The sequence below is a fragment of the Gorilla gorilla genome, chromosome 12 (genome assembly GCF_029281585.2).
Source record: "Gorilla gorilla gorilla isolate KB3781 chromosome 12, NHGRI_mGorGor1-v2.1_pri, whole genome shotgun sequence".
Lineage (NCBI taxonomy): Eukaryota > Metazoa > Chordata > Mammalia > Primates > Hominidae > Gorilla > Gorilla gorilla.
Window position 1 is genome coordinate 136,680,117 of NC_073236.2, and position 27,305 is coordinate 136,707,421.

Here is a 27,305-nt window from a genome sequence, read left to right on the forward strand (position 1 = left end):
ACCCCGAAATCATTACGAACTGTACGCTGTGGCCCCGGAAGGAGCAGCCATTAATTGTTATTAGAGGAATTGAAGAGGGATTCGCTTACGAGGTGGAGTTTGGAACGGGGACTGAGGACTGACTCAGGTTTCCCTCATCAGGTATGGAGGAGAGCAGTGCTGAGGGTCAGGCAGTCTGTGGCTCTGGATGCTCTCTGTGTATCAGTTTGTGGTGGAATTATTTTTATACTTGCTGTGCTTCTACCACGTCGGTGGATATTTCTTCTTACGGAGATGCTCTGAGTATTAAAATCACAGCCAGTCTTGCACAGTAAGGGGAGGCAGATGAAGAGTCCCAAAGTCCCCAGGAGTGATTGCCACTGCTGTCACTCCCCACCCGAATGCAGGATCTCTGTGCAAACCACACAGCACTGTTAGGAGTTCCACATTTCAAATGATCGCCACATCCCCAGCAAATAGACATTTGTGCGCATGTGTGTGATGCACATGTGCACACATTTATGCTTGTGTCTCTGTGCACACATGTGTGTGTGCACATTTGTGTATGTGTTAATGTGTGTACACGTTGCAGGAGACACCGGCACCAGGGAGCAGATGAGTGAGACTGTGCAGGTCAGTGGTCATGTTAGGGAGGTTAGCATGTGTAGAGGATGGCAGTCCTGCTGGGATGTGCAGAGACAGGTGAGCTCAGAAAAGGGACCTTGGCCCTGCCTGGGGACAGGGAGCTGTCAGACTGCTTCTCAACTTCCCACCTTGTGCAGACACTGTATGCAAAGACAGGCCACATGGGTGTGTGTTGTGGGGAACTGATTATTAGATTGTAATGTTAAATTGCATCATACCTACATAGATGTATGAAAATAGTTGTTGAAGGTGGGGTGCAGTGGCTCACACCTGTAATCCCAGCACTTTGGGAGGCCAAGGTGGGTGGATCACCTGAGGTCAGGAGTTCGAGACCAGCCTGGCCAACATGGTGAAACCCCATCTCTGCTAAAAATACAAAAATTAGCCAGGTGTGGTGGCACATGCCTGTAGTCCCAGCTATTTGGGCAGCTGAGGCAGAAGAATCACTTGAATCTGGGAGGCGGAGGTTGCAGTGAGCTGAGATCAGGCTACTGCACTCCAGCCTGGGTGAGAGAGAGAGACTCCGTCTAAAAAAAAAAAAAAAAAGAAAGTAAGAAAGTAATTGTTGATATTAAACAGGCAAATTCAACTATCCTCAGATCTACCTTGGAATGCCATTTGCTCTGATTTTGCCTCTGTTGTTCAAAGTATTGCTTGAATTCCATTTTGTTATCCAATATATTATTGCATATTCTTTTTTCTCTTAAGCTTTTTATTTTGAGGTTGTAAATTCACATATAGTTATAGGAATAACAGAGAGATCCTGTGTATCCTTCAGCCAGTTTTCCCCAATAGTAACACTGCATAACTGTGGTACTGTATCACAAACAGGAAACTGGCATTGATACAGCCCACTGAACTTACACAGATTCCACCTGTTTGTATGCATTTGTGTGTGAACATTGACATCTGTGCCATTTATTGTGTGTGTGGGTTTGTGTAGCCACCACCAGAGTCAAGACACAGAACAACTCCAACCCTGGGTCCCTTGTGCTACGTTATATTTATAACCACAGCCACCTCCCTTCCGCCTCCAAGGCCTTAGCCCCTGGCCACCCCGAATCTGTACTCTATCTCTGTATTGTTATTTGGAGAAGGTTCTATAAATGGAATCACACACAGTGTAACCTTTAATAACTGATGTTCTTTACTCAGCTTGATTCCCTGGAGGTTGAGTTGCTGCTTCATTTTCAAGTTTGGGTTCCAGCCACCATGTGTGCTGGTCAGTGGCTGGTTCCTCTTTGCTGTGGCGGGATATTCCATGGCATGACGCACCACGGTTTGTTAAGCACTTGCCTGTTGAAGCTCATCTGGGTTTTTCCTTGTTTTTGGCGATTATGACTACATTTGTGGTAAATATTAATGAACAGGTTTTTGTATGAACAGGAAGTTTTATTTCTCTCGGCTCAGTTAGTTTTGTGTGGAGCTGCTGCACGTGTGATGCCATGACAGAGCCTGAGGGCTCCTCCTCTCTGCATCCTCCCCAGCATTTGGTGTCATCATGCGTGTTCTTTTAAGTGTCTTCCATGCTGTGAAAGTGTTATGATTAGATAGGGAATTTGATTTGGGGGAATGTCGGTCTGGTGAATACAGCACAGGTGAAGGCTGCCCTTTGGGGTCAGGCTCCAGGTGCTTGGTGGTGGTTTTGTTTGCCTCCTTTTGGCATATAATTGGCACCAAGAACAGCTCCAGGAGATGTTTAGTGCACAAAGCTTCTGGCCACCTGGGAGTGCCCGAGAATGCCACACGGTTCCCCACACTCACGTCGCTACCACTCCAGCCGCCATCACGCCTGCCATGGGTGCTCCCTGCAGACTAGAGGCATGCCACACACCGCAGGGAATGGTGTTATGGGCTCCTGTCCTCCTGGCCATTTCAGCTTTTGCCTGTCTGGAGCAATCTGATGTCCTAATTTCAGTCACCCCTCCTGTGTCTGTTTCAGCACTCCAACAAGCAGAGGCTGGACAGAGCACCCCACCAGTCGCCTTTAGCTCCTGCTAGTGGGAACAGCGAAGGCTAAGGAAGGAACTTATAGAGCCTTGTGACCCAGTGTGCCCCCCGGAACACTAAGCAGACATTCTCCAGAGCCAGGCAGCCTATGGAAGCAGACAGAGACTAGCTGTCTCTGTCTCAGAGTCCGGTTTCTCGTCCTCACCCACGCCTCGGGAGCAGTAGGGTCTTTAGGAAGTCACTCATTTCTCTAGCTCAAACCTTCATCCCTGAAACGGAGATGATGTTGCTCAGCTGATGGTTATGTGGCAGGGCCTCTACATGGTGTCCACCAAGAGTGCAATTCTGTAAAATATTTGAAGAGATTTATTCTGAGCTGAATATGAGTGAACATGGCCCGTGACACAGCCCTCAGGGGGTCCTGGGAACATGTGCCCAAGGAGGTCGGGGCGCAGCTTGGTTTTATACGTTTTAGGGAGTCATGAGACATCGATCCAATACATTTAAGAAATACATGGGTTTGGTCCAGAAAGGGGGGACAACTCGAGGCGGGGGGCTTCCAGACTGTAGGTAAATTTAAACATTTTCTGGTTAACAATTGGTTGAATTTGTCTGAAGACCTGAGATCAACTGAAAGGGATGTCTGGGTTAAGAAAAAGGACTGTGGAGACTCAAGTTCTTACTTGCAGAGGAACTTTCAGGTAGCAGCTTCCGAGAGAACAGGCTATAAAATGTTTCCTATCAGACGTAAAGCCTGTGTCGATGTTGATGCCGGAGAGGTAGAATGAGGCACGTCCGATCCCCACTTCCCATCATGGCCTGAAACAGCCTTTCAGGTTAAATTTTAAAAGAGCCCTGGCTGGGGAGAAAGTCCATTCAGATGGGTGGGGTTCTTAGAATTTTTTATTTCTGATTTACAGTGGAAATGTGTCCCTTACTATATTTGCTAAGGAAGATCCTAAAAACAAGGCAGTGCCGGGGTTCCTGTAAGGGCCCCTCAGGTCCCCGCCAGCCCTGGTGCTCTGCAGCTCTGCCCGGCAGGGATGGAGCCCCTGAGCTGGGCTTAGAGGAGCTGCCCCATCACCAGCACCACTTAGACGCTCCTGTCTCAGCCTCGCCTGGTTAACCCTTCCCTCTCAAGTCACCATGCTCCGCCCCACCCCGTGATTTCTTGCCATTTTGCCCAATTTTTTGTTTTTGTTTTTGTTTTGGAGACGGAATCGCCCTCTTTCACCCAGGCTGGAGTGCAGTGGCATGATTTCAGCTCACTGCAACCTCTGTCTCCCGGGTTCAAGCAATTCTCCTGCCTCAGCCTCCTGAGTAGCTGGGATTACAGGCACCCACCACCACGCCTGGCTAATTTTTGTATTTTTAGTAGAGACGGGGTTTTGCCATATTGGCCAGGCTGGTCTTGAACTCCTGACCTCAGGTGATCCGCCCACCTCAGCCTCCGAAAGTGCTGAGATTACAGGTGTGAGCTGTTGCACGTGGCCCGTTTTGCCGTTTGATCTTCATAGGAGTTGCTGCTGCTCAGTACTCCCGTCTCTGTTCTCACTCACGTGTGGTGTTCTCTGTGGACGCTGAGCCTCTGCAGAAGCTGCTGACTTTGTCAGGTCCGAGGCTGTGTCCTCAGCACCAAGGACAGCACAGGGCGGACACTCCACGTATTTGAGTGAGAAAATGAATGCTTTGCAACAACCATATCGTATTGAACTGTTCTGTGAACCAGGCCCCTTTGCTAGGGCTTTGCATGCATTACCTCATTCATGCAAATCCTGTAAAGTAGGGACTGTCCTTTCCCATGGCCCCGAAAGATTAAGGTAAAGGTATCTGGAATTACTCACTCCTACAGAGGGAGTATTCAGGATTCATAGCCAGAAGGTCTCGCCCCAGAACTCCAGAAACACTGGGCTCACCTCCCTGTTGAATGAACAGAAGGAGCCATTTGTGTTCATCACAGTGCAATTATGAAATTGTCTGTTCCTGGGAATATAAATGTATCTTCATGAGAGTAAGCGTTGAGGATGTTTCAGTCTTTCTAGCTGGTCCTTTTGGTTGATAAACATCAATAAAGTATGCTGTATATGGGAATTAAGCATTTTGAAAATAACAAAATGCCCTTCTTTTTAAATCTGCTTTCCCCTCTCTACCTCTGGTTTGCTTCTTCGTCAGCTGTAGTGACTTGTGGGAGAGATGGTGGACTTCAAGGTGGCAGACCTAGGGTGGTGGGCTCTCGTTTCAGATTTACAGATAGTTATTTGTAGTGTTCCAACTTTGGGCAAGTCATTTCTGTTGAGGCCTTGTTCCCTTGTGTGTGGAGTGGGGGTGGTTGTGGGGCCTCTGATTCTTTCCAGTTCTACGTTTATTAGATGTAGAGGACATGTATTTATTTGTTTATTAGATGCAGAGTCTACATTTATTGACTCTTGCTCAGTGCCACATCACTTTGTTTTTAATGAATCAAAAATAAATTACAGACCCTCTTCCCACCCTCCCTTTAGCCTCACAGTGGCTGACGCCCCTGCTACTCCAGCCAAGGCAGCCTGCCTCAGGAGTAGGAACTTATAGAGGGCACGGCCGCAGTCTTCTCACTGAAAAGGACTTTGGAAATCATTCAGATGAGTTCCCTCTGTGGATGAAGTCAGTTCAGCAGACCGCTGGCCGTCTGGGTGGAATTGGACTGAACACTCCCTTGGGGGTGCTTTTATCAAATTATGCCCATCTAGTGTAATGTTTTAACTATTTTTCAGTATATCTCACACTGTTATATTTTATTTTATGTGTGTTAGCTGCCTCTGTTAGTCTGTTTGCATTGCTATAAAGGAATACTGAGACTGGATAATTTATTAAAAAAAAAGAGGTTTATTTGGCTCAGGGTTCTGCAGGCTATATAAGCATGGTACCAGCATCTGCTCTTGGTGAGGCTTTAGGAAACTTACAACCATCGTGGAAGGTGAAGGGGGAGCCAGGACATCACTTGTTAGGAGAAAGAAGCAGTTGCCAGACTCTTTTAAACAAGCAAATCTTGTGGGAACTAACTGAGCGAGAAGACTCAGTCATCACCAAGGGATGGGTGCTAGGCCTTTCATGAGGGATCCACCCCTGTGATCCAGTACCTCCCACTAGGCCATGCCTCCAACATTGGGATCACATTTCCACATGAGATTTGGAGGGGACTAACATTCAAACCATATCATTCTGCCTCTGCCCTCAAAGAGCTCATGTCCTTCTCACATCGCAAAATTCAATCATCTCTTTCCAGTAGTCCCCCAAGGTCTTAACTTGTTCCAGCCCCAACTCAAAAATCCAAAGTCTCATTTGAGACTCAAGGTATGGGCTGTAAAATGAAAATCAAGTTATTTACTTTCAAATTACAATGGGGGTGCAGGCATTAAGTAAACATTTTCATTCCAAAAGGAAGAAATCAGCCAAAACAAAGGGGCAGCAGGCCCCATGCACGTCTGAAACCTGGCAGGAAAGGTATTAAATGTTAAAGCTCCAACACTGACTCCATGTCCTACGTCCAGGGCACACTGGTGTGAGGATTGGGCTCCCAAAACCCTGGCCAGCTGTCCCCATGGCTGCCTGCATGGGTTGGAGTTAAGTGCTTTTGGCTTTTCCAGGCTCAGGATGCAAGCTGCCTCTGGCTCTACCATTCTTGGGCCTGGAGGGCAGAAGGTTCCTTCCTACAGCTCCACTAGGCAGTGTCCTAATGGGGACTCTGTGGGGGCTTCAACCTCACATTTCCCCTAAGCATTACCCTAGTACAGTCTCTCTGCAGTGGCTCCACCCCTGTGGCAGTCTTCTGCCTGGGCACCCAGTCTTTCCCATGTATCCCATGAAATCTAGGGGAAGCTGCCAAGCTTCTTTCACTCCTGCATTCTATGTACCCACAGACTTAGCACCATGTGGAAGTTGCCAGGGCATATAGCTTGCACCTGCCGGAACTGTACCTATGGCCCCTTTGAGCCATGACTGGAGCTAGATGCAGGGAGCAGTGTCCTGAGGCTGCACAAGGGAGCGGGGCCCTGGGCCTGGCCTTGGAAACCATTCTTTCCTCCTGGGCCTTTGGACCTTGGATGGGAAGGGTTTTCCCCCTCCCAAGATGCCTGAGATGTCTTCAAGGCCTTTTTCCCATTGTCTTGACTATTAGTGCTTGGTTCCTTTTTAGTCATGCAAATCACTCTAGTAAGTGGTTGCTCCACAGCCCTCTTGGATTCTTCCCCTGAAAATCCTCTTTGCTTCTTTTCTACATGGCCAGGTTGTGACTTTTCCAAACATTATGCTTTGATTCCCTTCTAAACATAAATACCAACTTTAAGTCATTTATTTGCTCCTGTATCTGATTGTAGGCTGTTAGAAGCAGCCAGGCTACCTCTTGAATACGTTGCTTCTGAGAAATGTCTTCTGCCAGATACTCTAGGTCATTTCTTTTAAGTTCAAACTTCCACAGATTCCCAGGGAATGGACACAATGCAGCCAAGCTCTTTGCTAAGGCATTAACAAGGGTGACCTTTGCTCCAGTTTCAAATAGCTTCCTCATTTCCATCTGAGACCTCATCAGGCCTTCACTGTCCATATTTCTATGAGCATTTTGGCTACAGTCACTCAATAAGTCTCTAAGAAATTCCAAACTTTTTCTCATCTTGCTTTCTTTTTCTGAGCCCTCCAAATTCCTTCAACCTCCGCTCGTTACCCAGTCTCAAAGCTGCTCCACATTTTCAAGCATCTTCGTAGCAATGCTCCCCTCCTCAGTACCTATTTAATGTGTTAGTCCATTTTTGTATTGCTATAGGGAAATACATGAGACTGAGTAATTTATAAAAAAAGAGGTTTATTTGGCTCACAGTTCCACAGGCTGTACAGGAAGCATGGCAGCAGCATCTGCTCCTGGTGATTCTTTAGGAAACTTACAATCATTGTGGAAGGTGAAGGGGGCCCAGTGCATCACGTGGTGAGAATAGGAGCAAGAGAGAGAATGGGGAAGTCCCAGACTCTTTATTTTTAATTTAATTTAGTTTTTTCTTTTTTTTAGACAGTCTCACTTTGTCGCCCAGTCTGGAGTGTCATGGTGCCATCTTGGCTCACTGCAACCTCTGCCTCCGCCTTCCAGTATAAGTGATTCTCCTGCCTCAGCCCCCTGAGTAGCTGGGATCACGCCCGGCTAGTTTTTTTGTTTTTTTCTTTTTCGAGACGGAGTCTTGGTCTGTTGCCCAGGCTGGAGTGCAGTGGTGCAGTCTCGGCTCACTGCAGCCTCTTCCGCCAGGGTTCCAGTGATTGTCCTGCCTCAGCCTCCTGGGTAGCTGGGATTACAGGCGCCCACCACCACGCCTGGCTAATTTTTGTACTTTTAGTAGAGACAGGGTTTTGCCATGTTGGCCAGGCTGGTCTCGAACTCCTGACCTCAGGTGATCCACCCGCCTTGGCCTCCCAAAGTGCTAGGATTACAGGCGTGCGCCACCGCACCCAGCTCATGCCCGGCTAGTTTTTGTGTTTTTAGTAGAGATGGGGTTTCACCATGTTGGTCAGGCTGCTCTTGAACTCCTGATCTCAGGTGATCCACCCACCTCGGCCTTCCAAAGTTCTGGGATTACAGGCGTGAGACACCACGCCCGGACCCCAGACTCTTTTAAACATCCAGATTGTGTATGAACTAACTGAACGAGAACTCACTCACCACCAGGAGGATGCTGCTAGGCTATTTGTGAGGGATCCACCCCCATGCCCCAATACCTCCCACCAGGCCCCACCTCCAACGCTGGGGATCACATCACAACATGACATGTGGAGGGGACAAACATCTCAACTATGTCGCTCCCTTAAATTCTTTCTGGAAAAGATGGGCTATAGATAAATAAGAATTAATAAAATTCTACCCTTTGACTGTTACAGAAATTGAGGCTAAATGAGATGAATACCAACATCACCCTTATAATTGATAACAAATTTTTACTTTCCAAGAGTAGATAAGAAAGGTTTCTTTAGGACACCTTTTAAAAATATTGTATGTGGTTATTCTTCTATTAAAGGATTAGGTTTCTCCCTGAGTCAATGATTAAACTGATAGCTAAATGCATCTTATCAATATATAGAGTGTACATATTGATAGTGAATAATGAGCAATTGACTGTGGACCCACCACATCCTCTAATGCTTCCCAGCACTTTGCACCTACCCAGCTCATGTTTACACCAGTGCCCTTCGGAGCCCTGATAAAGGGGAGGTTTCCTGGAACTCTGCAGGTAAGAGCAGGAAGGAGGTAATTATCTTCTGCAAGTACTGTTCTCTTGTGTCGGCTTGCTGTGAAGTTGGGATGTGGTGTCTCCACAATGCATCATCATCACCATTGGTTCGATGGCTGATTAGCCACAACAGGGTAATTTTATGGTTTTCCATCGCCCTTTGATGATAAAGAGGCTCTCCAGCTGTTCAAGAGTTATGCACCTTCACTGTAGATTAATGCTCCCTGCTGGCTAGTGGAAGCAACGTCAAAATAATGGAAACCTCGGCGCATTCTTGTTGTGCTCCGTTTCCCAAGTGGTATATCAAGAGTCGTCCTAGAAATCGCCTTGTTTCTTGGATGATGAAAATCTCCTTTAAAGGCAAAGTTACTAGAATCCATAATAAGAAGCTTTTGAGGGATGGGAGTGAAGTGAACGACAGCGGCAGCTCCCTACCTCCCTCCCTCCCTCTCTCCCTCCCTCCCTCCCTCCCTCCCTCTCTCCCTCCCTCCCTCCCTCTCTCCGTCCCTCGCTCTCTCCCTCCCTCCCTCGCTCTCTCCCTCCCTCCCTCCTTCCCCTCTCTCCCTGTCTCCCTCCCTCTCTCCCTCCCTTCCTCTTTCCCTCTCTCCCTCTTTCCCTCTCTCCCTCCCTCTTTCCCTCCCTCTCTCCCTCCTTCCCTCCCTCTCTCCCTCCCTCCCTCCCTTCCTCCTTCCCTCCCTTCCTCCTTCCCTCCCTCTCTCCCTCCCTTCCTCCCTCCCTCCCTCCCTGTCTCCCTCCCTCCCTCCGTTTCTCCCTTTCTCCCTCCCTTCCTCCCTCTCTTCCTCCCTCCCTCCCACACGGCTACCACCCCGGCAGGGAGGAGGCCACAGGGAGGAGTCCTGTGGGCTGGAGCTGAGCAAGGCTGCACTCCACACGCTGTGTGTTTCTCTGACACATCCAAGTGCCTGTCACCTGCATGGTGGCCAGCTGATCTCTGTGTGCCATCTGAGCCAGTTTCTGGGGGAAGACAATCCCCTCAGTGTAGATGGAGGTAAATATCACAGTGAAATGCCAGACAGGCTGAGAGCATTTAGCATTACCTGGGAAAGCAGGGTGTACGTGTTAAGATTATTATCAGAAGAAAAGAAAAGGGCACAGAAGGCGGTATTGAGGCAGGGGGAAGGAAAGCAGTGTGTGTGGCTCCGCCAGGCACGGGAGGCATTTTGTTCAAAAAGCAGGATTTGGCTTCAGCTCCCTTCATTTTTCCTCATTTTAGTTTAGTATGACAGAACAGTGGAAATTGGCTCAGGTTAAATGTTACAAAGAGGAGTGAACTGATAGCTATCCTTCCCATTTTGTAAATGTTGTGTTTGAGGATAAGTAGTAAGAAAATGTGCTTGAAAGTCTCAGAGACCCTATGATATGATTCTGCTGTTAAGGAGAGTAGGGAATTGTCTGTGATTATGGCAGTATTGCCACTGAAGATTTATTAGGTTCTTTTTTTGAGACAGGGTCTGGCTTTGTCACTCAGGCTGGAGTACAGTGGTGTGATCACGGCTCAACTACAGCCTCGGCCTTCCAGGCTCACGTGATCCTCCCATCTCAACCTCCTGCAAAGCTGGGACCACAGGCGTGTACCACCATGCCTGGCTAATTTTTAAATTTTATGTAGAGATGAGGTCTTAATTTCTAAATTTTAGGCAGAGATGAGGTCTCCCTACATTGCTCAGGCTAGTCTCAAACTGCTGGGCGCAAGCAGTCCTCCCACTTTGGCCTCCCAAACACTGAGATTACAGGTGTGAGCCACCACACCTGGCCCAGATTCTTGTAAGAAAGATTTACATCAGTGCTGGTTGGCTTTAGCCAGCCTAGATGCGCTTAGGTGTGAAGTGCCTCACACGGGCATGCTTTCCTGGTTACTGGCTCCTGAGCAGAGTTGTCTATTAGCTTTCCAAAGGAGCTCAGAATGATGCCTAACATCCCTTAGTTTGTGTAGGAAAAGAACAACTTGTGTTATTACAGGAGAATAGAAAAATGTCTTCTTTCAATTTTGTTTAAAGTCTCCATTTAAAATGGGGAATGAGGCTGGGCATGGTGGCTTATGCCTGTAATCCCAACACTTTGGGAGGCCAAGGCGGGTGGATCACCTGAAGTTAGGAGTTTGAAACCACCCTGGCCAGCATGGCAAAACCCTGTCTCTACTAAAAATACAAAAATTAGCTGGGCATGGTGATGGCTGCCTGTAATCCCAGGTACTCAGGAGGCTGAGGCAGGAGAATCACTTGAACTCAGGAGGTGGAGGTTGCAGTGATCCCAGATTGCTCCACTGCACTCCAGCCTGGGTGACAGAGCAAGACCCCATCTCAAAAATAATTACAATACAATACAATACAATACAATACAATACAATACAATACAATACAATACTGTAAAGTAAAATAAAGTAAAATAAATAAAAATAAGGAATGGTTATCAGAGTCTCCCTTGCCCCATATAAATGTTATTAAAATTAATTATTAGAAAGGAGATGATGAGAAAATACTTTAGTAAAATGCAAAGTACAGGCGCAACTTATTCTAGGAAGAGTCATAATACAAAAATCTAAATATACAGTGCAGAAAATATAGATAATTACTTATATTGCAAGAGAAATTCCTATCTCCCCTAGGATTTTAGTTCAATTTCCATTAAATAATGTGGTTCAAAAGTATGTTTTTGTTGATCCTTTTATGAAGCAAATGGGTGTTTTAGGTAAAGAGAGGCAGATCGGTGTGTCCAGGCGAATGGCTTAGAAAACGCCTTAGTCCATTTGGGCTGCTTTAGCACAATCCCATAAACCAGGTAGCTTCCAGACAGCAGAAATTCATTGTTATGAGTTCTGGAGGTTGGGAAGTCCACGATCAAGGCGCTGGCTGAGTTGGTGTCTGGTGAGGCCCCTCTTCGTGGTTCACAGATGGCTCCTTTTTGCTGTGTCCTCACGTGGTGGAAGGGAAGAAGGAGCTCCCTCAGGCCTCTTTGATAAAGGGCACTGATTTTGTTTGCCAAGGCTTTGCCCTCATGATCTGATTACCTTTCAGAGGCTCTGACTCCTAATACTTTCACTTTGGGGATTAGAATTTCCACATGTGAATTCTTGACGGGGTGGGGGGCTTCCAACAAGAACATAGCAGAATAAGTTTTTCAAAATTCTATTTGTGATATTTAAACTTGAAGTTTAAATAATTTTAAAATGTTATGCCTGAAGGTATACTAACCCTGCATGTAAGGAATTTTAACTAGAGTTGACTTTTCTTCTATGTTTAATAAACAGGGGTCAAGGGAGGAGAAAGAGAAGAAGTAGAAGAAAAAGGAGACCAAACTGCTGTTCAGGTTTTAGACAGCACGTTTTACCTAGAAATATGTTATGATTCAGAGGCTATCTTTGGACTTGCTGAGAAGACCCAGGGAGAAGACTGTTTGATATGTTAACGTTTCCCTGGAAGTCCTTTGCTGATGCGGCCGTGCTCTCCCACCTGCATCCTGGGAGGAGCTCTGCAGTGAGGGAGCCCCTGTGGGCCTGGGTTGTCACAGCCTTAGAGAGGAGACACCATGTGAACCCGAGAGAGGACACAGGTGAGCCCTGGGGCTGGTGTGAGTTCTGTCCGTCAAAAGGACATTCTGAGCCCTGGCTGTGCTCCTCCAACCCTCTCTGGGATGGAGAGTCAGGACTGTGAGGCTTCCAGCATGGAGCCATGTCCTGGACGTCACAGCAGAGCCATGCCCTGTACGTCACAGCCCATATCTGCCCCAAGGACAGGCTTGCCCGGGTTGTGGCCCATTTCCCACCAGAGGATAGGGTTTTGAGGAATGGAGGGCTAGGTGATTAGGGCCGTTGTTTTTCTGCCTACACACTTGATAAATGGTCCTGGTTTTGCTTGTGAATTCTTTTTAAAATTTTTTTAAAAATTTTTAATTTCATTTCATTTTGGGTTTTTTTTGAGATGGAGTCTCACTCTTGTCACCCAGGCTGGAGTGCAGTGGCGCGATCTCGGCTCACTGCAACCTCTGCCTCCCGGGTTCAAGCAGTTCTCCTGCCTTAGCCTCCTGAGTAGCTGGGACTACAGACGTGGGCCATCACACTCAGCTAATTTTTGTATTTTTTAGTAGAGATGGGGTTTTACCACGTTGGCTGGGCTAGTTTCGAACTCCTGACCTCAGGTGATCCACCTGCCTTGACCTCCCAAAGTGCTGGGATTACAGGCGTGAGCCACCGTGCCTGGCCTTGCTTGTGAATTCTTAGTGTTAGAGTGCTTGTTTCTGTTGAGCTATGCTCAAGTTCTATGAAGCATATACTTAGGCTGTTAATTATTGATGTCAGTCTCCACAAAAAAGAAAAAAATTGGAGAAAAAAGCCATTCCCCTCATGCGCAGCCTGTATCTTCCTTTTGCTTTCTGTCAGACTTTAAACGGGGTTATTTGGTTGATGGAGCTATACGTTTGTCCCAGTGAGAGATGTCTGAGTAAACACAGACTTTTAATAACTGAGTCACCCCGTGTCAAACTTCCATGCTTGCCTGTCAGAAAGCGTTCCCAGGAAGCATAGAAACATGGTTCTGTTCCTGGAAGTATTCCATAGGTCCCAACATAAAGAACTTGTACATCTGCAGATTTGATCAAAGGGAGCCTGGGGACTGAACGGTGTGATTCTCGGAGTTTCCTTTTTCATGCTTCTTGCACGTGTGGAAAGCTGTCACGTGCTTTACTGTGGCTTTGCAAGCAGGAAGAAATTAACCACATTGCCAAGTCCGTGTGTTGTAAACGATTTGTAAGCTGGGGAAATAATTCATTACATTCTCTTTTAAAAGGGTTTCTCAAAGTTCAACTGGTAAGCAATGACATAATCACCATCATTGGATAGATACATGTCTTTCTTAAGGCTTCTCCTTCTTCAGTACAGTAATAAACTTGAGTTTTAGGAAGCATTTGGAATCTTAGTCTGAGCACAAGCTTCCACGCCATCTGAAATCTCTGGCTTCCAGCCGTCGATGGCTGCTGCCTGGTGTGTGGTGTGGAGTCGGGGGCCTGAAATCTCTGTCTTCCAGCCATCGGTGGGTGTGGAGTCCGGGGCCTCAAATCTCTGTCTTCCAGCCATCAGTGGGTGTGGTGGAGTGGGAGGCCTGAAATCTCTGTCTTGCAGCCGTCAGTGGGTGCTGCCTGGTCCGTGGTGTCGAGTCGGGGGCTCCTGTTCTGTTAGGAGCTGTGCCTCTTGCCATTTGTCCTGGTACCTCCCCTTCCCATCCTACATGACGGTGGGGCTAGGAGGCATCTGCACACCATCGAATGTAGTCGATTTTGTGTTGAGGTTGTTCTGAGAATTTCTTGGTGTCCCTAGAGTTATCCCCACCCCACGTGCCAGAGTCCAGAATGGTGAATCACTCATTTTAGAATCACTTATTTGAAGAAGAAAAGTATACATTTTGTTCGATCAGCATGAAACCTGCCTAATTAGGACCATATCCCACGATGATGACCCTTGTGAATGCCTCAAAGAAGTTCAGCTTGTTATTTGCTTGTTTCAGTTTATCTGGGCTTATTGACACAGACAACCCATTTCCAGCACCTTCCTCTCAGTGGCAATGAAGGGACGCTGCATACTCACATCAGGTGTGCGCCACCTCGTTCCTGACTTGTTCATATCGTTTTATGTCCTCTCCAATTCAGTGGGAGAGAGTGATAAAGCAGAAAAGTGGGTGATTTTTACGAACAAAGAAATAAACGTCTTAGTTTGGAGTAGTGAGTATTGCAGAAATTCTAGGTTATTTTCTCATGTTTATGGCACTAGTTTCATGGTGATGGTCCATGATAAAATAGAAATTCTCTTTTTATTGCACTTTGCATACTCCAGTTATTCCAAGGTATACTGCAAACAGTAATGATTATAGGGATTGCTACGTATAAAATAACAGCAGTTATTTCCAGATGTATCACCCATGGATAAATAGTGAAAGATACGATAAAGGAGCTCTCCCTACCATAATTCTGCCTGGCAGTTGGGCCCCCATGGATTACCTCGTGGCATCTGCATCTCAGCTCTGCGGAGGTGCCTTCAAAATGCTTTGTTTTAGGAGGTACCGGCTGGCTTTGCTTTAGGAGGGACCTGCTTGCTGTTCTTGAGGAAGGATCTGCTGGGTATTCCTGAGGAAGAGTCTGCTGGTTTTCTTTACGAAGGATCTGCTGGCTTTGCTTTAGGAAGAGTCTGCTGGCTTTTCTTTAGGAAGGATCTGCTGGCTTTGCTTTAGAAGGGATCTGCTGGCTTTGCTTTAGGAGGGATCTGCTGGCTTTGCTTTAGGAGGGATCTGCTGGCTTTGCTTTAGGAGGGATCTGCTGGCTTTGCTTTAGGAGGGATCTGCTGGCTTTGCTTTAGGAGAGATCTGCTGGCTTTGCTTTCTTTAGGAAGAGTCTGCTGGCTTTTCTTGAGGAAGGATCTGCTGCTTTGCTTTAGGAAGGATCTGCTGGCTTTGCTTTAGGAAGGATCTGCTGGCTTTGCCCAGTGTTCTAGTTTCACATCACCCTGGAGGAGAACAAAGAGACCTGTTTATGTGTTTGAAGCTTCATATGTGAATACATGTCATAGGACCAGAGACCCATATATGTAAGGAAGGAGATGGAAAGAAAATAAGAGTTAGGAGAAGCCTAGGTTGGGGTTAATGAGCAGCCAGGAAGGGGGATGCCCTGAGTGTCTGCACCGTGCTGAGGGCAGGGCCACATGTGGAAAGGGGGTTAATGAGCAGCCAGGAAGGGACACCCTGAGTGTCTGCACCGTGCTGAGGGCAGGGCCACATGTGGAAAGGGGGTTAATGAGCAGCCAGGAAGGGATGCCCTGAGGGTTTGCGCTGTGCTGAGGGCAGGGCCACACGTGGAAAGCAAACAGGCACCCGGGATGTCCATGCAGAGTGGACGCACGATGGCCAAATCAGAAGACGGACCCACCTCATGGCCAAATCAGAAGACGGACCCACCTCATGGCCAAATCAGAAGACAAAACTGCCGCCACACTGAGCCTCCTTCCTGTGTCTAAGCGTCTGTGCATCAACCACAGAGATGGTCATTTTACTAAGAAAGTGAGCCTGGGTTGTCTGTGCTGGAAGATTCCCCAGCCGTATTTCCTGTGTGAAGGTGGCTTTTATCTGCTCTCCCTTCTGTGTGTACCTGTGGGGTTTTGTTTGCTTTTCTTACATATTTTAATTTGTGAACTGGCCCATACCCACCTGTAATATTGAGAAGGGGAGGACACAGCCTGATGGGGCCTGTCCCCAGAGGTCCCAGACCCTTGGCGCCTCCTTGTCCCTGTCGATCCACTCTCAGACTCTCCCAGTGGCCGGGTGGGGTCTACTGTGCAGGCGGCCGGGCAGAGCCAGGTTGTGTCCCATCCTTGGCCGTGGCACCTCATCTGTTGACTGTGGGTTTTTGTGTGTTTTCTTTTTCCTTCAACATGCTCTCCCCTTCCAGGCTCTCCCAGAGACTTCACGCCAAGCTTAGATAGTCCTGGAAGGAAGCCTCTGGGAGTTTCTCCATCCCGGGCTGGCTGGTTCCCTTCTTAACGCAATCTTTTCCAAGGCTAGGTAGTGGACGGTGAGTGGCACGGTGAATGTAAGGAGCCGGAGGGCCCGCTGTCCTTGCCCGTCTTGTCTGGGAATCTCAGGGCATGCGGATGATGTGGCCGGTTGGCCTCTTGCAGCATGGAAAGCAAGCTCCTTTCTCTTCACACTCATGTAATTCAGAGACTGCAAGATGAACCCTTTCAGAAATGAATGGCGAACGTTCAAAGGCATCCCTTGATTCATACCCTGAAGTTATTCAGAGTTAATTTTCCACATTGGACGCTTCCTCTGTGAAAACAAAAGTCTCTAAATTCTCCTGACAGTGGGGAGACCAGGAGGAAGGCTGCACTCTGGGCCACAGTGGCAGTGGGGTGTGCATGGTGTATGGCATCTGAGAGAGGGAATGTGAGGAAGGTCCCCCACTTTGTGCATTAGCCTTAAAAGCAGAAGAGAACAATCAGCATCCCCACAGGGACCCACAGCCCAGGGCTCTGGGATGGGAATCACCTGTGCAAGCGACAGGACCTCCCGCGGCTCTGGAGTGTCACCAGCCCGTGGAGGGAGACAAGAGAGGCCCAGCCGGCCGATGTAGGTGGAAGAGCACCTCCGGAAAGCCGTGTTGGTGACTCCGGTCCTGAGCTGCTGGGTAAGATGCGGGTAGGATGGCCGCACATGATTGAGTTTGGATGCCTTTCGGAACAGATGAAACATTGAGTTTTAGACATCTCTTGGAGGTTTTTTTCTTCTTAAAATATATCTCCATGGAATTTTTTGGTGCATGCAAAGGTGATCATTTCAGTGTCCAGCCAAATTTTCAAGAAGCTTTTACAGTTTTCGTGAGGGAGGCTGTTGGCATTTGGGTGAGATAAGCCTTTGTCATTGAAGCTGTTTGCACATTAGGAAGGTTTGTGAAACCAGAAATGTCCTTCACCCCTTGGATTTCTCAAATCCTGTGGAGGGCAGCACCACGTTCAGCCTGAGGAGCACAGATCTCTTTGCGTCTGATAACAGTGAGGGCTTATTGAACAGCAGCCGTGTGCGGGCCTGTTCTCAGTGTTGACTGTTGACCATCCCAAACCTGTAATGTCAGTTTACTGCTATTCTCCCTGCTGGACGGAAGCGGAAACCAAGGCTCAGAGAGATCCAGGCACCCAGGGCTGAATCCATCCAGGCTGCTGCAGACTCATGTGCCGCAGCATTCCACGCTTGCCTCTCAGCACGTTCCATGTAATTGCCATGCCGTTCCGTGCTCTCCTCTTAGCGTGTTCCGTGTGATCTGTGCTCTTAGTCATACAGCAGTCCCTGTTCCAAGACCCTAGTGGACCCCTGAAACGGCTGATAGTGTGGAACCCTAGACATACAGTGCTTTTTCCTGTGTGCAATACATATGATAAAGTATAACTTACAAATTAGATGCAGTAAGAGCTTAATGCAGTAATGGCTAATGAAATAGAACACCTGTAACAATAGACTGGACTAAAGGTTCTGTGAACGTGGTCTCTCTCTCTCCTTGTCTCCCAATATCTTGTTGTACTCACCTATTTTTAGACTGTGGCTGACCTCAGGTAACTGAAACTGTGGAAAGCGAAACTGGATAAGGCAGGACTGCCATATGTATGGGGTGTGTGTGTGTGTGTGTGTGTGTGTGTGTGTGTGGTTTTCAAAATACAGCTTAATCCTGAAAAGTCAGATCTTCTTTCCTCAGGTTAATGATTTGTGGTTTTTTCTGGACAGTTCTCCTCGCCCTCCCCATCTCCCAGGTGGGCCTGTGTGGGGATCACTCAGTCTAATCCCTCCCTGGGTGCGTCTTTGTGTGTCTTGTGAGGAGCTGTGGCGGCTGCTGCAGCCACTGTAGGAAATCACAGCCACCCGGCTTTGTTTTTCTCGTGTGTTAACATGGTACAAATCAGTATAGTCAGCAGCTTTGAAGGTACCAGATAGTGTTGCCTTAGTCCTTTTGCCTAATGGTGATATTGAAGCCAACAAGCTTCCTGAAAACTGTGAGCTTTCAGGCCACATGCAGACCTCAAGATACTGAGTCAGCCCTTGGTTGACTCTCAGCTCTGCCATTTATAGCTTTTCAATTTGGGGCTGGTCACTCATCTTTCTGTGTTTGTTACCTCATCTGTACAATAAGGAAGAGCGTAGGAGTCACCTCCTAGGCTCACAGTCAGTGTGAGAAGGAGAATGCTGTCCAGGTAGCCCAGGGCCTGCACCGAGCAGACGCCTTGGGTGCCACCTACAATGAAGCTGGCCCTCTGGGATCCTGTCCTGAAATGGTACCTGGCCTGCCTGGTCTTGCCCACGATTGCGTCCCTTCTGTTCCCTGGCCCGAGTTGTGTCCTGCCCTGGCCCTGTAGTCACCTTTCTCAGGTGTGGTTTTCAGCCAGGTCCTTGGGCATTGCTCACAGATCCCCATGTCCTCCTGAGTGAAGTCATCACCCGGGCTGAGCTCTCATGGCTGTCATCAGTCCCAGCCTCTGCTCATGTACCTGGGCCAGGCAGCGAGGGACAAGGATGAGGACTGGGATTTGTTCCCGACTTGCTAGAGATGCCATGTTGGCCAGGTTCCTTAACAGAACTCTCTGAGCCCAGTTTCCATCTTTAATCATTGTTTTCCTGCGCAGTTCATGCTTTTTCCCACATATTCTTGGTGGATATAACAGTATTCTGTAGACTTTAACATACAATACACGTACGGCAATGTCATGACAACCTCCCTGCCTCACAGGGTTGTTCAGTTCCGTGCTGCGGGCTGTGACTGTTCATTTCTAGGTGGCGGGAGGATGGTGTGGTGCCAGCACCGTCATGCATGTGGAGGCGCTCTTAGCATGTCAACAGGAGTGCCCGGGTGTTGATGTTGCTCTTACCATGATTACTAGTGCTCATTTGGCAAAATCCACTTTTCTCCACCTAAGTCCTGCTCCGAGGGTCTCACTGGGAGGGAGGTCTGTCGTAAAGCTCCAGCTTTCATGCAGAGCTTAGGATGCAGTGGTCAGGTGATGGGTGTTAATTTGGGGCATTCTTTACCTCTGGACCAAGTGCTGACATGGGTCAATAAATACCAGGAAATCTGATTAATAACAAGGAATTATTGCTCAAAGAAAAGGATTTTGATGTACTTTCTGGTAATTTTGTTCATTTGTATTATGTGGTAAGCCTTTAAAATCCTGCATTCTATAATAAATGTGTGGAATCTTAAAATAAGTTTTGCAAAAACTTAGAGTTGAATTAAGTTCATTTGAGACTTCTTCAAAGAGCTGTAATTGCAGGAGCACCACAAGGTTTCCACGCTTGTCGGGTGCTTTGAAAAATTAGGCAGTGCTGTAGCATGGACCTGAAGGACCTGGCCCACTTGAGCACTTGCCAGTCACCTTGGGAAGTCGCTGAGAGCTCTGGCTATTGGGGTGTGTGTGTGTGTGTGTGTGTGTGCGCGCGCCCGCGTGCGTGCATGTTTATGTTTCTAAAGGAAACCTTTGGTAACACAGAAGCCACCCACTGCTGTGCAGATGGTCATAGCTCTTATTCTTCAGACGAAGGCCGGTTGAGGCCAAGAAGAGGGAGGAGCTGAGGGGATGTGACCTATTCCTGTGGCTCCATGTTGGCATCACCTTTTTAAGTCATTTGTAGCACTCATCTGGCTCATACATCTTTGAAGAGGGTAGTGAGTGAATAACAGGTAAGCAGCCATCAGAGGTTGTCATTTTCTTTTTCCTTTTCAATTTGCATCTTCCAGAGTTTTTGATGTGCAAGTTTGCATGTTAGTCTGAAACTGTTCTAACTTGCCGGTGGAAAACACACACAGACTTAAAAGGCAGGATAATTACCTTGCTGAAATTCTTTTCTCACCTTTTATGAAAGAGAAAGCTATTTTCTTGAGGAGTCAAGTTCCTATCCCAGCAAGGAAAAACTGATGACAGATTAGGGATGTGGCCACAGGCCCGGGACCAGCCGGTTAGCTAAACTCTCTGGAGTGTCTTTTGGAGGCCATGGCCTTGTGACCTCACAGATGAACACTTATTTCAAAGCACAGGATTTTGACACTCAAGAGAGCAGGTCTCTTGTGCAAAGTAGGAGCATCTTCCAGCGCAAGGGCAGGGCTTGGAGAGAGACTGCAGACGCTTCCACGGAGTGGTGCTCAGTTTTGTGAATGCTGCCGCTTGTAATTCAACAGCTTCCCGCACTCTTACAGTGTGTGCTGTAGTGACGCAGGGGCTGCAGGGGACCCCAACAGGAGTGAGGGATGAGACTTTCTTTTTCCCCTTCTATCAGGGTGTTGACCGCCACGGCCCTGGGCTCTGGCAGCCTGGGTCTGGTCTTATTTATTGTGCATTCACCAAGTTGGGCCTCCCCAGTGTGGAGCGTCGTGACACAGGGCCCTGGCTGCCGGAGCCTCGATGCGACGTCCTCCCACGTGGATGTCCCCAGCCGACACGGAGAACCTGTTGTTAAAGATGGAAAAGGTAGAGAAACAAGAAGGAATTCTGAGTGGTTCATTCAGACATGTTTAAAGCAAAAAGTTGGCTTTTCAGTTTCAGAATTTAAGCATGCGATGTATTAGGTATTTTCAGCCAGTGACACTGAGCAACACAAACCACAATTTATTGCTAAAAAAACGGCAAAATACAAGACATGCCAAACACATGTGCCCTCATTCCTGCAAGTTTTTTGTTTTGTTTCATTTTTAATTCTAGCAGTAATATGGATCCACACCACGCCCTCACTCTGTGGCCCTGGGCCTAATCCAGCCTGCTGCCTGCTTGTGTAAATAAAGTTCTGTTGGATCCTGGCTGCTACCCTTTGGTTATATATTGTCTGTAGCCACTTTTATGTTACAGTGACAGAGCCGAGTAGCTCAGAAGCCTGACCTGGCCCACAAAACTGAAAATACTTGTCATTGAGCCACTTATAGAGAAAGCCTGACACCTGCTCAGGGTGCTGAGAACTTTGACTCCTATCTTTGAGATTTTTAAAGTTCTAAGGGAAAAGTGAGTGACTTCTCTATTGCTGTAATTCTTCACCCACTTAGGCCTCAGCTCACTGGACATTTTACCCAGATGGAACTTTGATGAAGAACAAGTCAACAAACTTTCCTTTGAAGGCTCCTTAGCTTGACTTCCAAAATAGATGCAATGAATGAAGAAGCAATTCACAGAAGTGTGAGAAGCAGCCGGTACACACTTGACGGGTGGACAGACTTCCTAGTTGTTAGGAAACGCAGATTAAAGCAGCGAAGACATACCCTGTGAGGTTGGCTTGGGGAAGGGATCAGCACGGTCATTATCACAGTTACGGCTGGGATCCAGTGTCCCTGAGAATGCCGAGGGAAATGCACCTTCTAGGAAGACAATTTGGGAAACATGTCTGTGTTTTGGCCCAGCAATTATAGCTCTAAGCACTTACCCTAAAGTGTGCCAAGAAGTCTTTCTCCAGGATACTTACTGCTTCATTGTATGAATCAATTGTGTGAAAAATTGGAAACAACTGAAGTGACATACATGGGAATTGGATTAAAAAATTATGGAAATTCACACGATAGAATTCTGTGTGCCCTTTGGAAAGAATTATATCTATTTGATATGGAAAGTTACCAGGATATATTTTAAGTTAAAAAAAAAAAGCAAGTTGCAGAATAACATTAATAGCCTGATCACATTTTTGTAAGTAATAATTATGATTGTATTATACATACCACTGTATGCATAGAAAAGACCTGGAAAGCTGCATATCAATCACTTATTAACAGTAGTTATCATCTGTGGGTTGGAGTATGAGAGACTTCTACTTTTCTAAAGTTTTAAACTTTTTAATGGGCATATATGACTTTGCGTTTACAGTGTAAAGTAATACAGCTTAACGTGAGACTTCACAAAGGCAAGAGGCTTCTTGTGTTTTACTCAGAGGAGAACTCCTTTAATGCCTACTTAGGGCTATTTATTATTTTGTTAGCAAAACTCGTTACATCTAGGTGTATGTGCTTTTCAGGGTGGTTGACAGAGGAGAGAAGCCAGTGCAGACAGGGACACACACAGAAACAGAGACGGAGTAGATAGCCATCCACAGAACTGCTGACTAAATTTTCATAAAAGCAAACCCTATTCAGGCCTATTCAACATGGGGGAACCAGCTCTCTCCCCTGAGAGGAGAGTGAGTGTGATGTTGTCCTAACAGTGTTGAAATGGGTCATAACTGGCCTGTGCTCAGTGAAGCAGGCAAAAGACGGATGATGCACCTCAACGTAAATTCTAGCCAAAAGGCCTAAAATAACTAAAAAGAGACCAACACTGAAACGGGAGATCAAAAAATATCTTAAGGCAAATGAAAATGGAGCCACAATATACCAAAATGATGGGATGCAGCAAAAGCAGGTCTAAGAAGGAATTTAATAGCAATAAATGCCTACATGAAGAAAAAAACAAATATCTCAAATAATCAACTCAACTTTATACATCAGGGACTAGAGGAAGGAACAAACTAGGCCCAAAGTTAGCAGAAGGAAGGAAATAACAAAACCCAGAGCAGAAATATATGAAATAGAGATGAGAAAAGCAATTGAAATATCAAAACTTAGAGCTGCTTTTCAAAAAGATAAAGAAGTTGACAAGCCTTTAGTGAGGCTAAGGAAAGTGAGAAAACACAAACAAAATCAGAAATAAGAGACAATATAAATGGTTCCACAGAAATACAAAGGATCATAAGAGACTACTGTGAACAATTATGCATAAACAAATTGGGTAACCTAGAAGAAATAGATGAAACATACAACCTACCAAGACTGAATAAAGACGAAATAGAAAATCTGAATAAATCAACAATGAGTAGAGATTAAATCAGTAATCAAAAATCTCCCAACAAAGAAAACCCAGGACCTGATGACTTCACTGCTGAATCCTGCTAAATATTTTAAGAAGAATTAATGTTTGTTCTTTTCAAATTCTTTCCACAAAATTAAGAATAGGGTACACTTCCAAACTTATTTTATGAGACCAGCATTAGTCTGATGTTAAAGCCTGACAAAGACACTACTAGAAGAGAAAATTACAGGCTAGAATATCTGATGAAAGTAGGTGCAGGTCCTGGATAAAATATTAGTAAACCAAATACAGCAGCACAGTAAAAGGATTATATACCGTTATTAAGGGGGATTTGTCCCTCAGATGCAAGGATGCTTCAGTATACCCACGTCAGTAAATGTGATACACCACATTAACAAAATAGACAAAAACCATACAAGCATCTCTGTAGAGGCAGAAAATGCATTTGACAAAATTCAACATCTTTTCATGATAAAAACTCTAAATAAATTAGATATAGAAGTAATTTACCTCAACATAATAAAAGCCATATATGGCATGTGTGTTAGCCAACAACATCTGAAAAGTTGTAAGCTTTTCTTATAATATCAGGAACAAGACAAGGATGCCCACTCTTGCCACTTTTATCCATCGTAATAACTGGAAGTTCTAACTAGAGGAATTAAGCAAGAAAAAGAAATAAAAGGCAAAAGCATCCAGATCAGAAAGGAAAAAGTATTTGCAGACATGATCCTAATATAGAAAACCCTAAAGATTCCACTAAAGCATTGTTAGAATCAGTAAACAAATTCAGTAAAGTTGCAGGATACAAAATCTGCATACAAGAATCAGTTGCATTTCTGTATACTGACAATGAAATATCCAAGAAAGAAATTAAGAAAACAGTTCCATTTACAACAGCATCAAAAAGGATAAATTTCTTAGGAGTAACTTTTACCAAGGCAGTGAAAGATCTGTACACTGAAAACTATAAAACATTGGTGAAAGAAATTGAAGAAGATGCAAACCAATGGAAAGATGTTCAGTGTTCATGGATGGGAAGAATTAATATTGTTAAAATGTCCATACCACCCAAAATGATCTACAGATTCAATGCAATCCCCATCAAAGTTCTGATGGCATTTATCCATAGAAACAGAAAAAAAGGTCCTGAAATTCATATGGAACCCCAAAATACCTTGAATAAGTAAAGCGATTTTGAGAAAGAAGAACAAAGCCCAAGACATTACACTTCCTAATTTCTTATATCATAAGACTACTGTAATAGAAACAGGATAATATGAAATTACAAATTGACATATAGACCAATGGAACAGAATAGAAAGCTCATAAATAAACCCACACATATATGGTCAACTAACCTTTGAGAAAGATACCAAGAATACACAATGGGAAAAAGATAGTCTCTTCAATAAATGGTATAGGTTGTGTCTCTGTGATCTGAAAATTTGAAATCCTATATGCTCCAAAATCTGAAACATTTTGAGCATGAATATGATGCCACAAGTAGAAAATTTTACACCTAACCTCATGTGGTGGATTATAGTCAAAATGCAGGCCCACAACACACAGTTTATTCAGCATCCCCAATGGGAAAAGAATCCTCCCACCCCCTTCAGCTGCAGCGTATCTTTTCTGCACACGCCCAGATTTCCCCACACACACCCACAAAGAGTAAGAAAATGTCATGTGTGCAGGCTGGATGTGCCAATGGCAGTTTCCCTACAGTGTTCCACGTGGCCAAGACGTGTGTGCGTTACTTACCATGTTTTTTGCTTATTCTTTGCATTTCTATATACTGACAATGAGCTATCCAAGAAAGAAATTAGGAAAACAGTTCCATTTACAAATAAAAAAAATAAAAATTTCAGGAATAACTTTTACCAAGCCAGTGAAACACCTGTACACTGAGAACTATAAACCATTGATAACAGAAATTGAAGAAGATGCAAACAAATGGAAAAATGTTCAGTGTTCATGGATGGGGAAGAATTGTCTTCTTATGTGGTGTAAAGATAGTGTTGAAAATGTCAAAAAGGTCAGCAGATACCCCTGTGAGTAATAGTGATAAGAAAAAAAGGAAGCATTTGTATTTATCTATAGCACAGAAAGTCATGCTGTTGGAGAAACTGGACAGTGATATAAGTGTGAAACAGAAGAGTACCATGTTGGAATGACCACCATACATGAGCTGAAGAAACAGAAGGATAAACCATTGAAGATCTGTGCTGAAAGTAATGAACAGACGTTAATGAAAAATAGAAAAGCACTGCATAAAGCAAAAAATGAAGATCCTAATTGTGTATTGAAAGAGTGGATTCATCAGCATTGCAGTGAACACCTGCAACTTAATGGAATACTGCTTATGAAACAAGCAAAGATCTATCACGATGAACTGAAAATTGAAAGGAACTGTGAACATTCAACAGCCTGGTTGCAGAAATGTAAGAAAAGACACAGCATTTAATTTTAAAAGATGGGTGGTGATAAAACATCTGCTAATCATGAAGCAGTGAAGAAATTTATTGGCATGCTTGCCAAGCTCAAAGCTGTTGAAAATCTCATGCCAGAATGAGTCTGTATTGCTGATGAAACATCACTGTTTTGGTGTTATTGCCCTGGAAAGACACCAACTTCAGCTGATAATACAGGAATTAAGGATGTCAAGGAGAGAACAACTGTGTTAGGATGTGCTAAAGCAGCAGGCACACTAAGTGTAAACCTGGCTGTGATAGGCAAAAGCTTGTGCTCTTATTGTTTTCAAGGAGTGACTTTCTTACCATTCCATTATTCTAACAAAATGTGTGGATCACCAGGAAAATCTTTTCTGGTTGATTTTACAAATATTTTATACCAGTGGCTCATGCTCACTTCTAGGAAGCTGGACTGGACAACAACTGCAAGATTGTGTTATTCCTTGTCAACTGCTCTGTTCATTCTCCAGCTGAAATTCTCATCAAAAATAATTTCTGTGTCATGTACTTTCCCCTAAATGTGACTTTATTAATTCAGCATTTGACTAGGGTATATTAGTCTGTTCTCATGCTGCTAATAAAGACATACCTGAGACTAGGTAATTTATAAAGGAAAAGGGCTTAACTCACAGTTCCACATTGCTGGGGAGGCCTCAGGAAACTTACAATCATGGTGGAACGCAAAGAAGAAGCAGGCACCTTCTTCACAGAGTGGCAGGATGGAGTGAGTGCAAGCAGGGGAAATGCCAGATGCTGATAAAACCATCAGGTCTCATGAGACTCACTCATTATCACAAGAACAGCATGGGAGAAATTGCCCCCATGATTCAATTATTTCCACCTGGTCCTGCCCTTCACATGTGGGGGTTGTGGGGATTATAATCCAGGATGAAATTTGGGTGGGGACACAGCCAAACCATATCATTCTGCGCCTTCCGCCTCCCAGATCTTATGTCCTCACATTTCAAAACACAATCGTGACCTTGCAACAGTCCACCAAAGTCTTAACTCATTCCAGCATTAACCCAAAAGTCCAAGTCCAAAGTTTCATCTGAGACAAGGCAAGTCCCTTCTGCCTATGCATCTGTAAAATCAAAAGCAACTTAGTTACTTCCTAGATATAATGGTGGTACAGGCATTGGGTAAATACACCCATTCCAAATGGGAGAAATTGGCCAAAACAGAGGGGCTATAGGCCCCAGGCAAGTTGAAAGTCCAATAGGGCAGTCATTAAACCTTAAAGTTCCAAAATGATCTCCTTTGACTCCATGTCTCACATCCAGGTCATGCTGATGCAAGAGGTGGGCTCCCAGATTCCTTGGGCAGCTCTGCCACTGTGGCTTCACAGGGTACACCCGACTGGCTGCTTTCATGGGCCGGCATCGAGTGTCTGCAGCTTTTCCAGGCACACAGTGCAAGCTGTTGGTGGATCTACCATTCTTGGGTCTGGAGGATGGTGGCCCTCTTCTCACAGCTTCACTAGGCTGTGCCCCAGTGGGGCACTCTGTGTGGGGGCTCCAACTCCCTAGCAGAGGTTCTTCATGAGGGCTCTGCCCCTTCAGCAGACTTCTGCCTAGACATCCAGACATTGTCATACATCCTCTGAAATCTAGGCAGAGGTTTCCAAACCTCAGTTCTTGACTTCTTTTCACCCACAGGCTT

The 27,305-nt window shown here is 45.7% G+C and overlaps 1 protein-coding gene across 5 annotated transcripts in view; it reads left to right on the top strand.

Annotated features, from left to right (window-relative positions):
• The window catches only part of EIPR1 (EARP complex and GARP complex interacting protein 1), a 186,933-nt gene that overhangs the window by 120,321 nt on the left and 39,307 nt on the right, over positions 1–27,305 (top strand). The gene's annotated exons all lie outside the window — the stretch shown is intronic.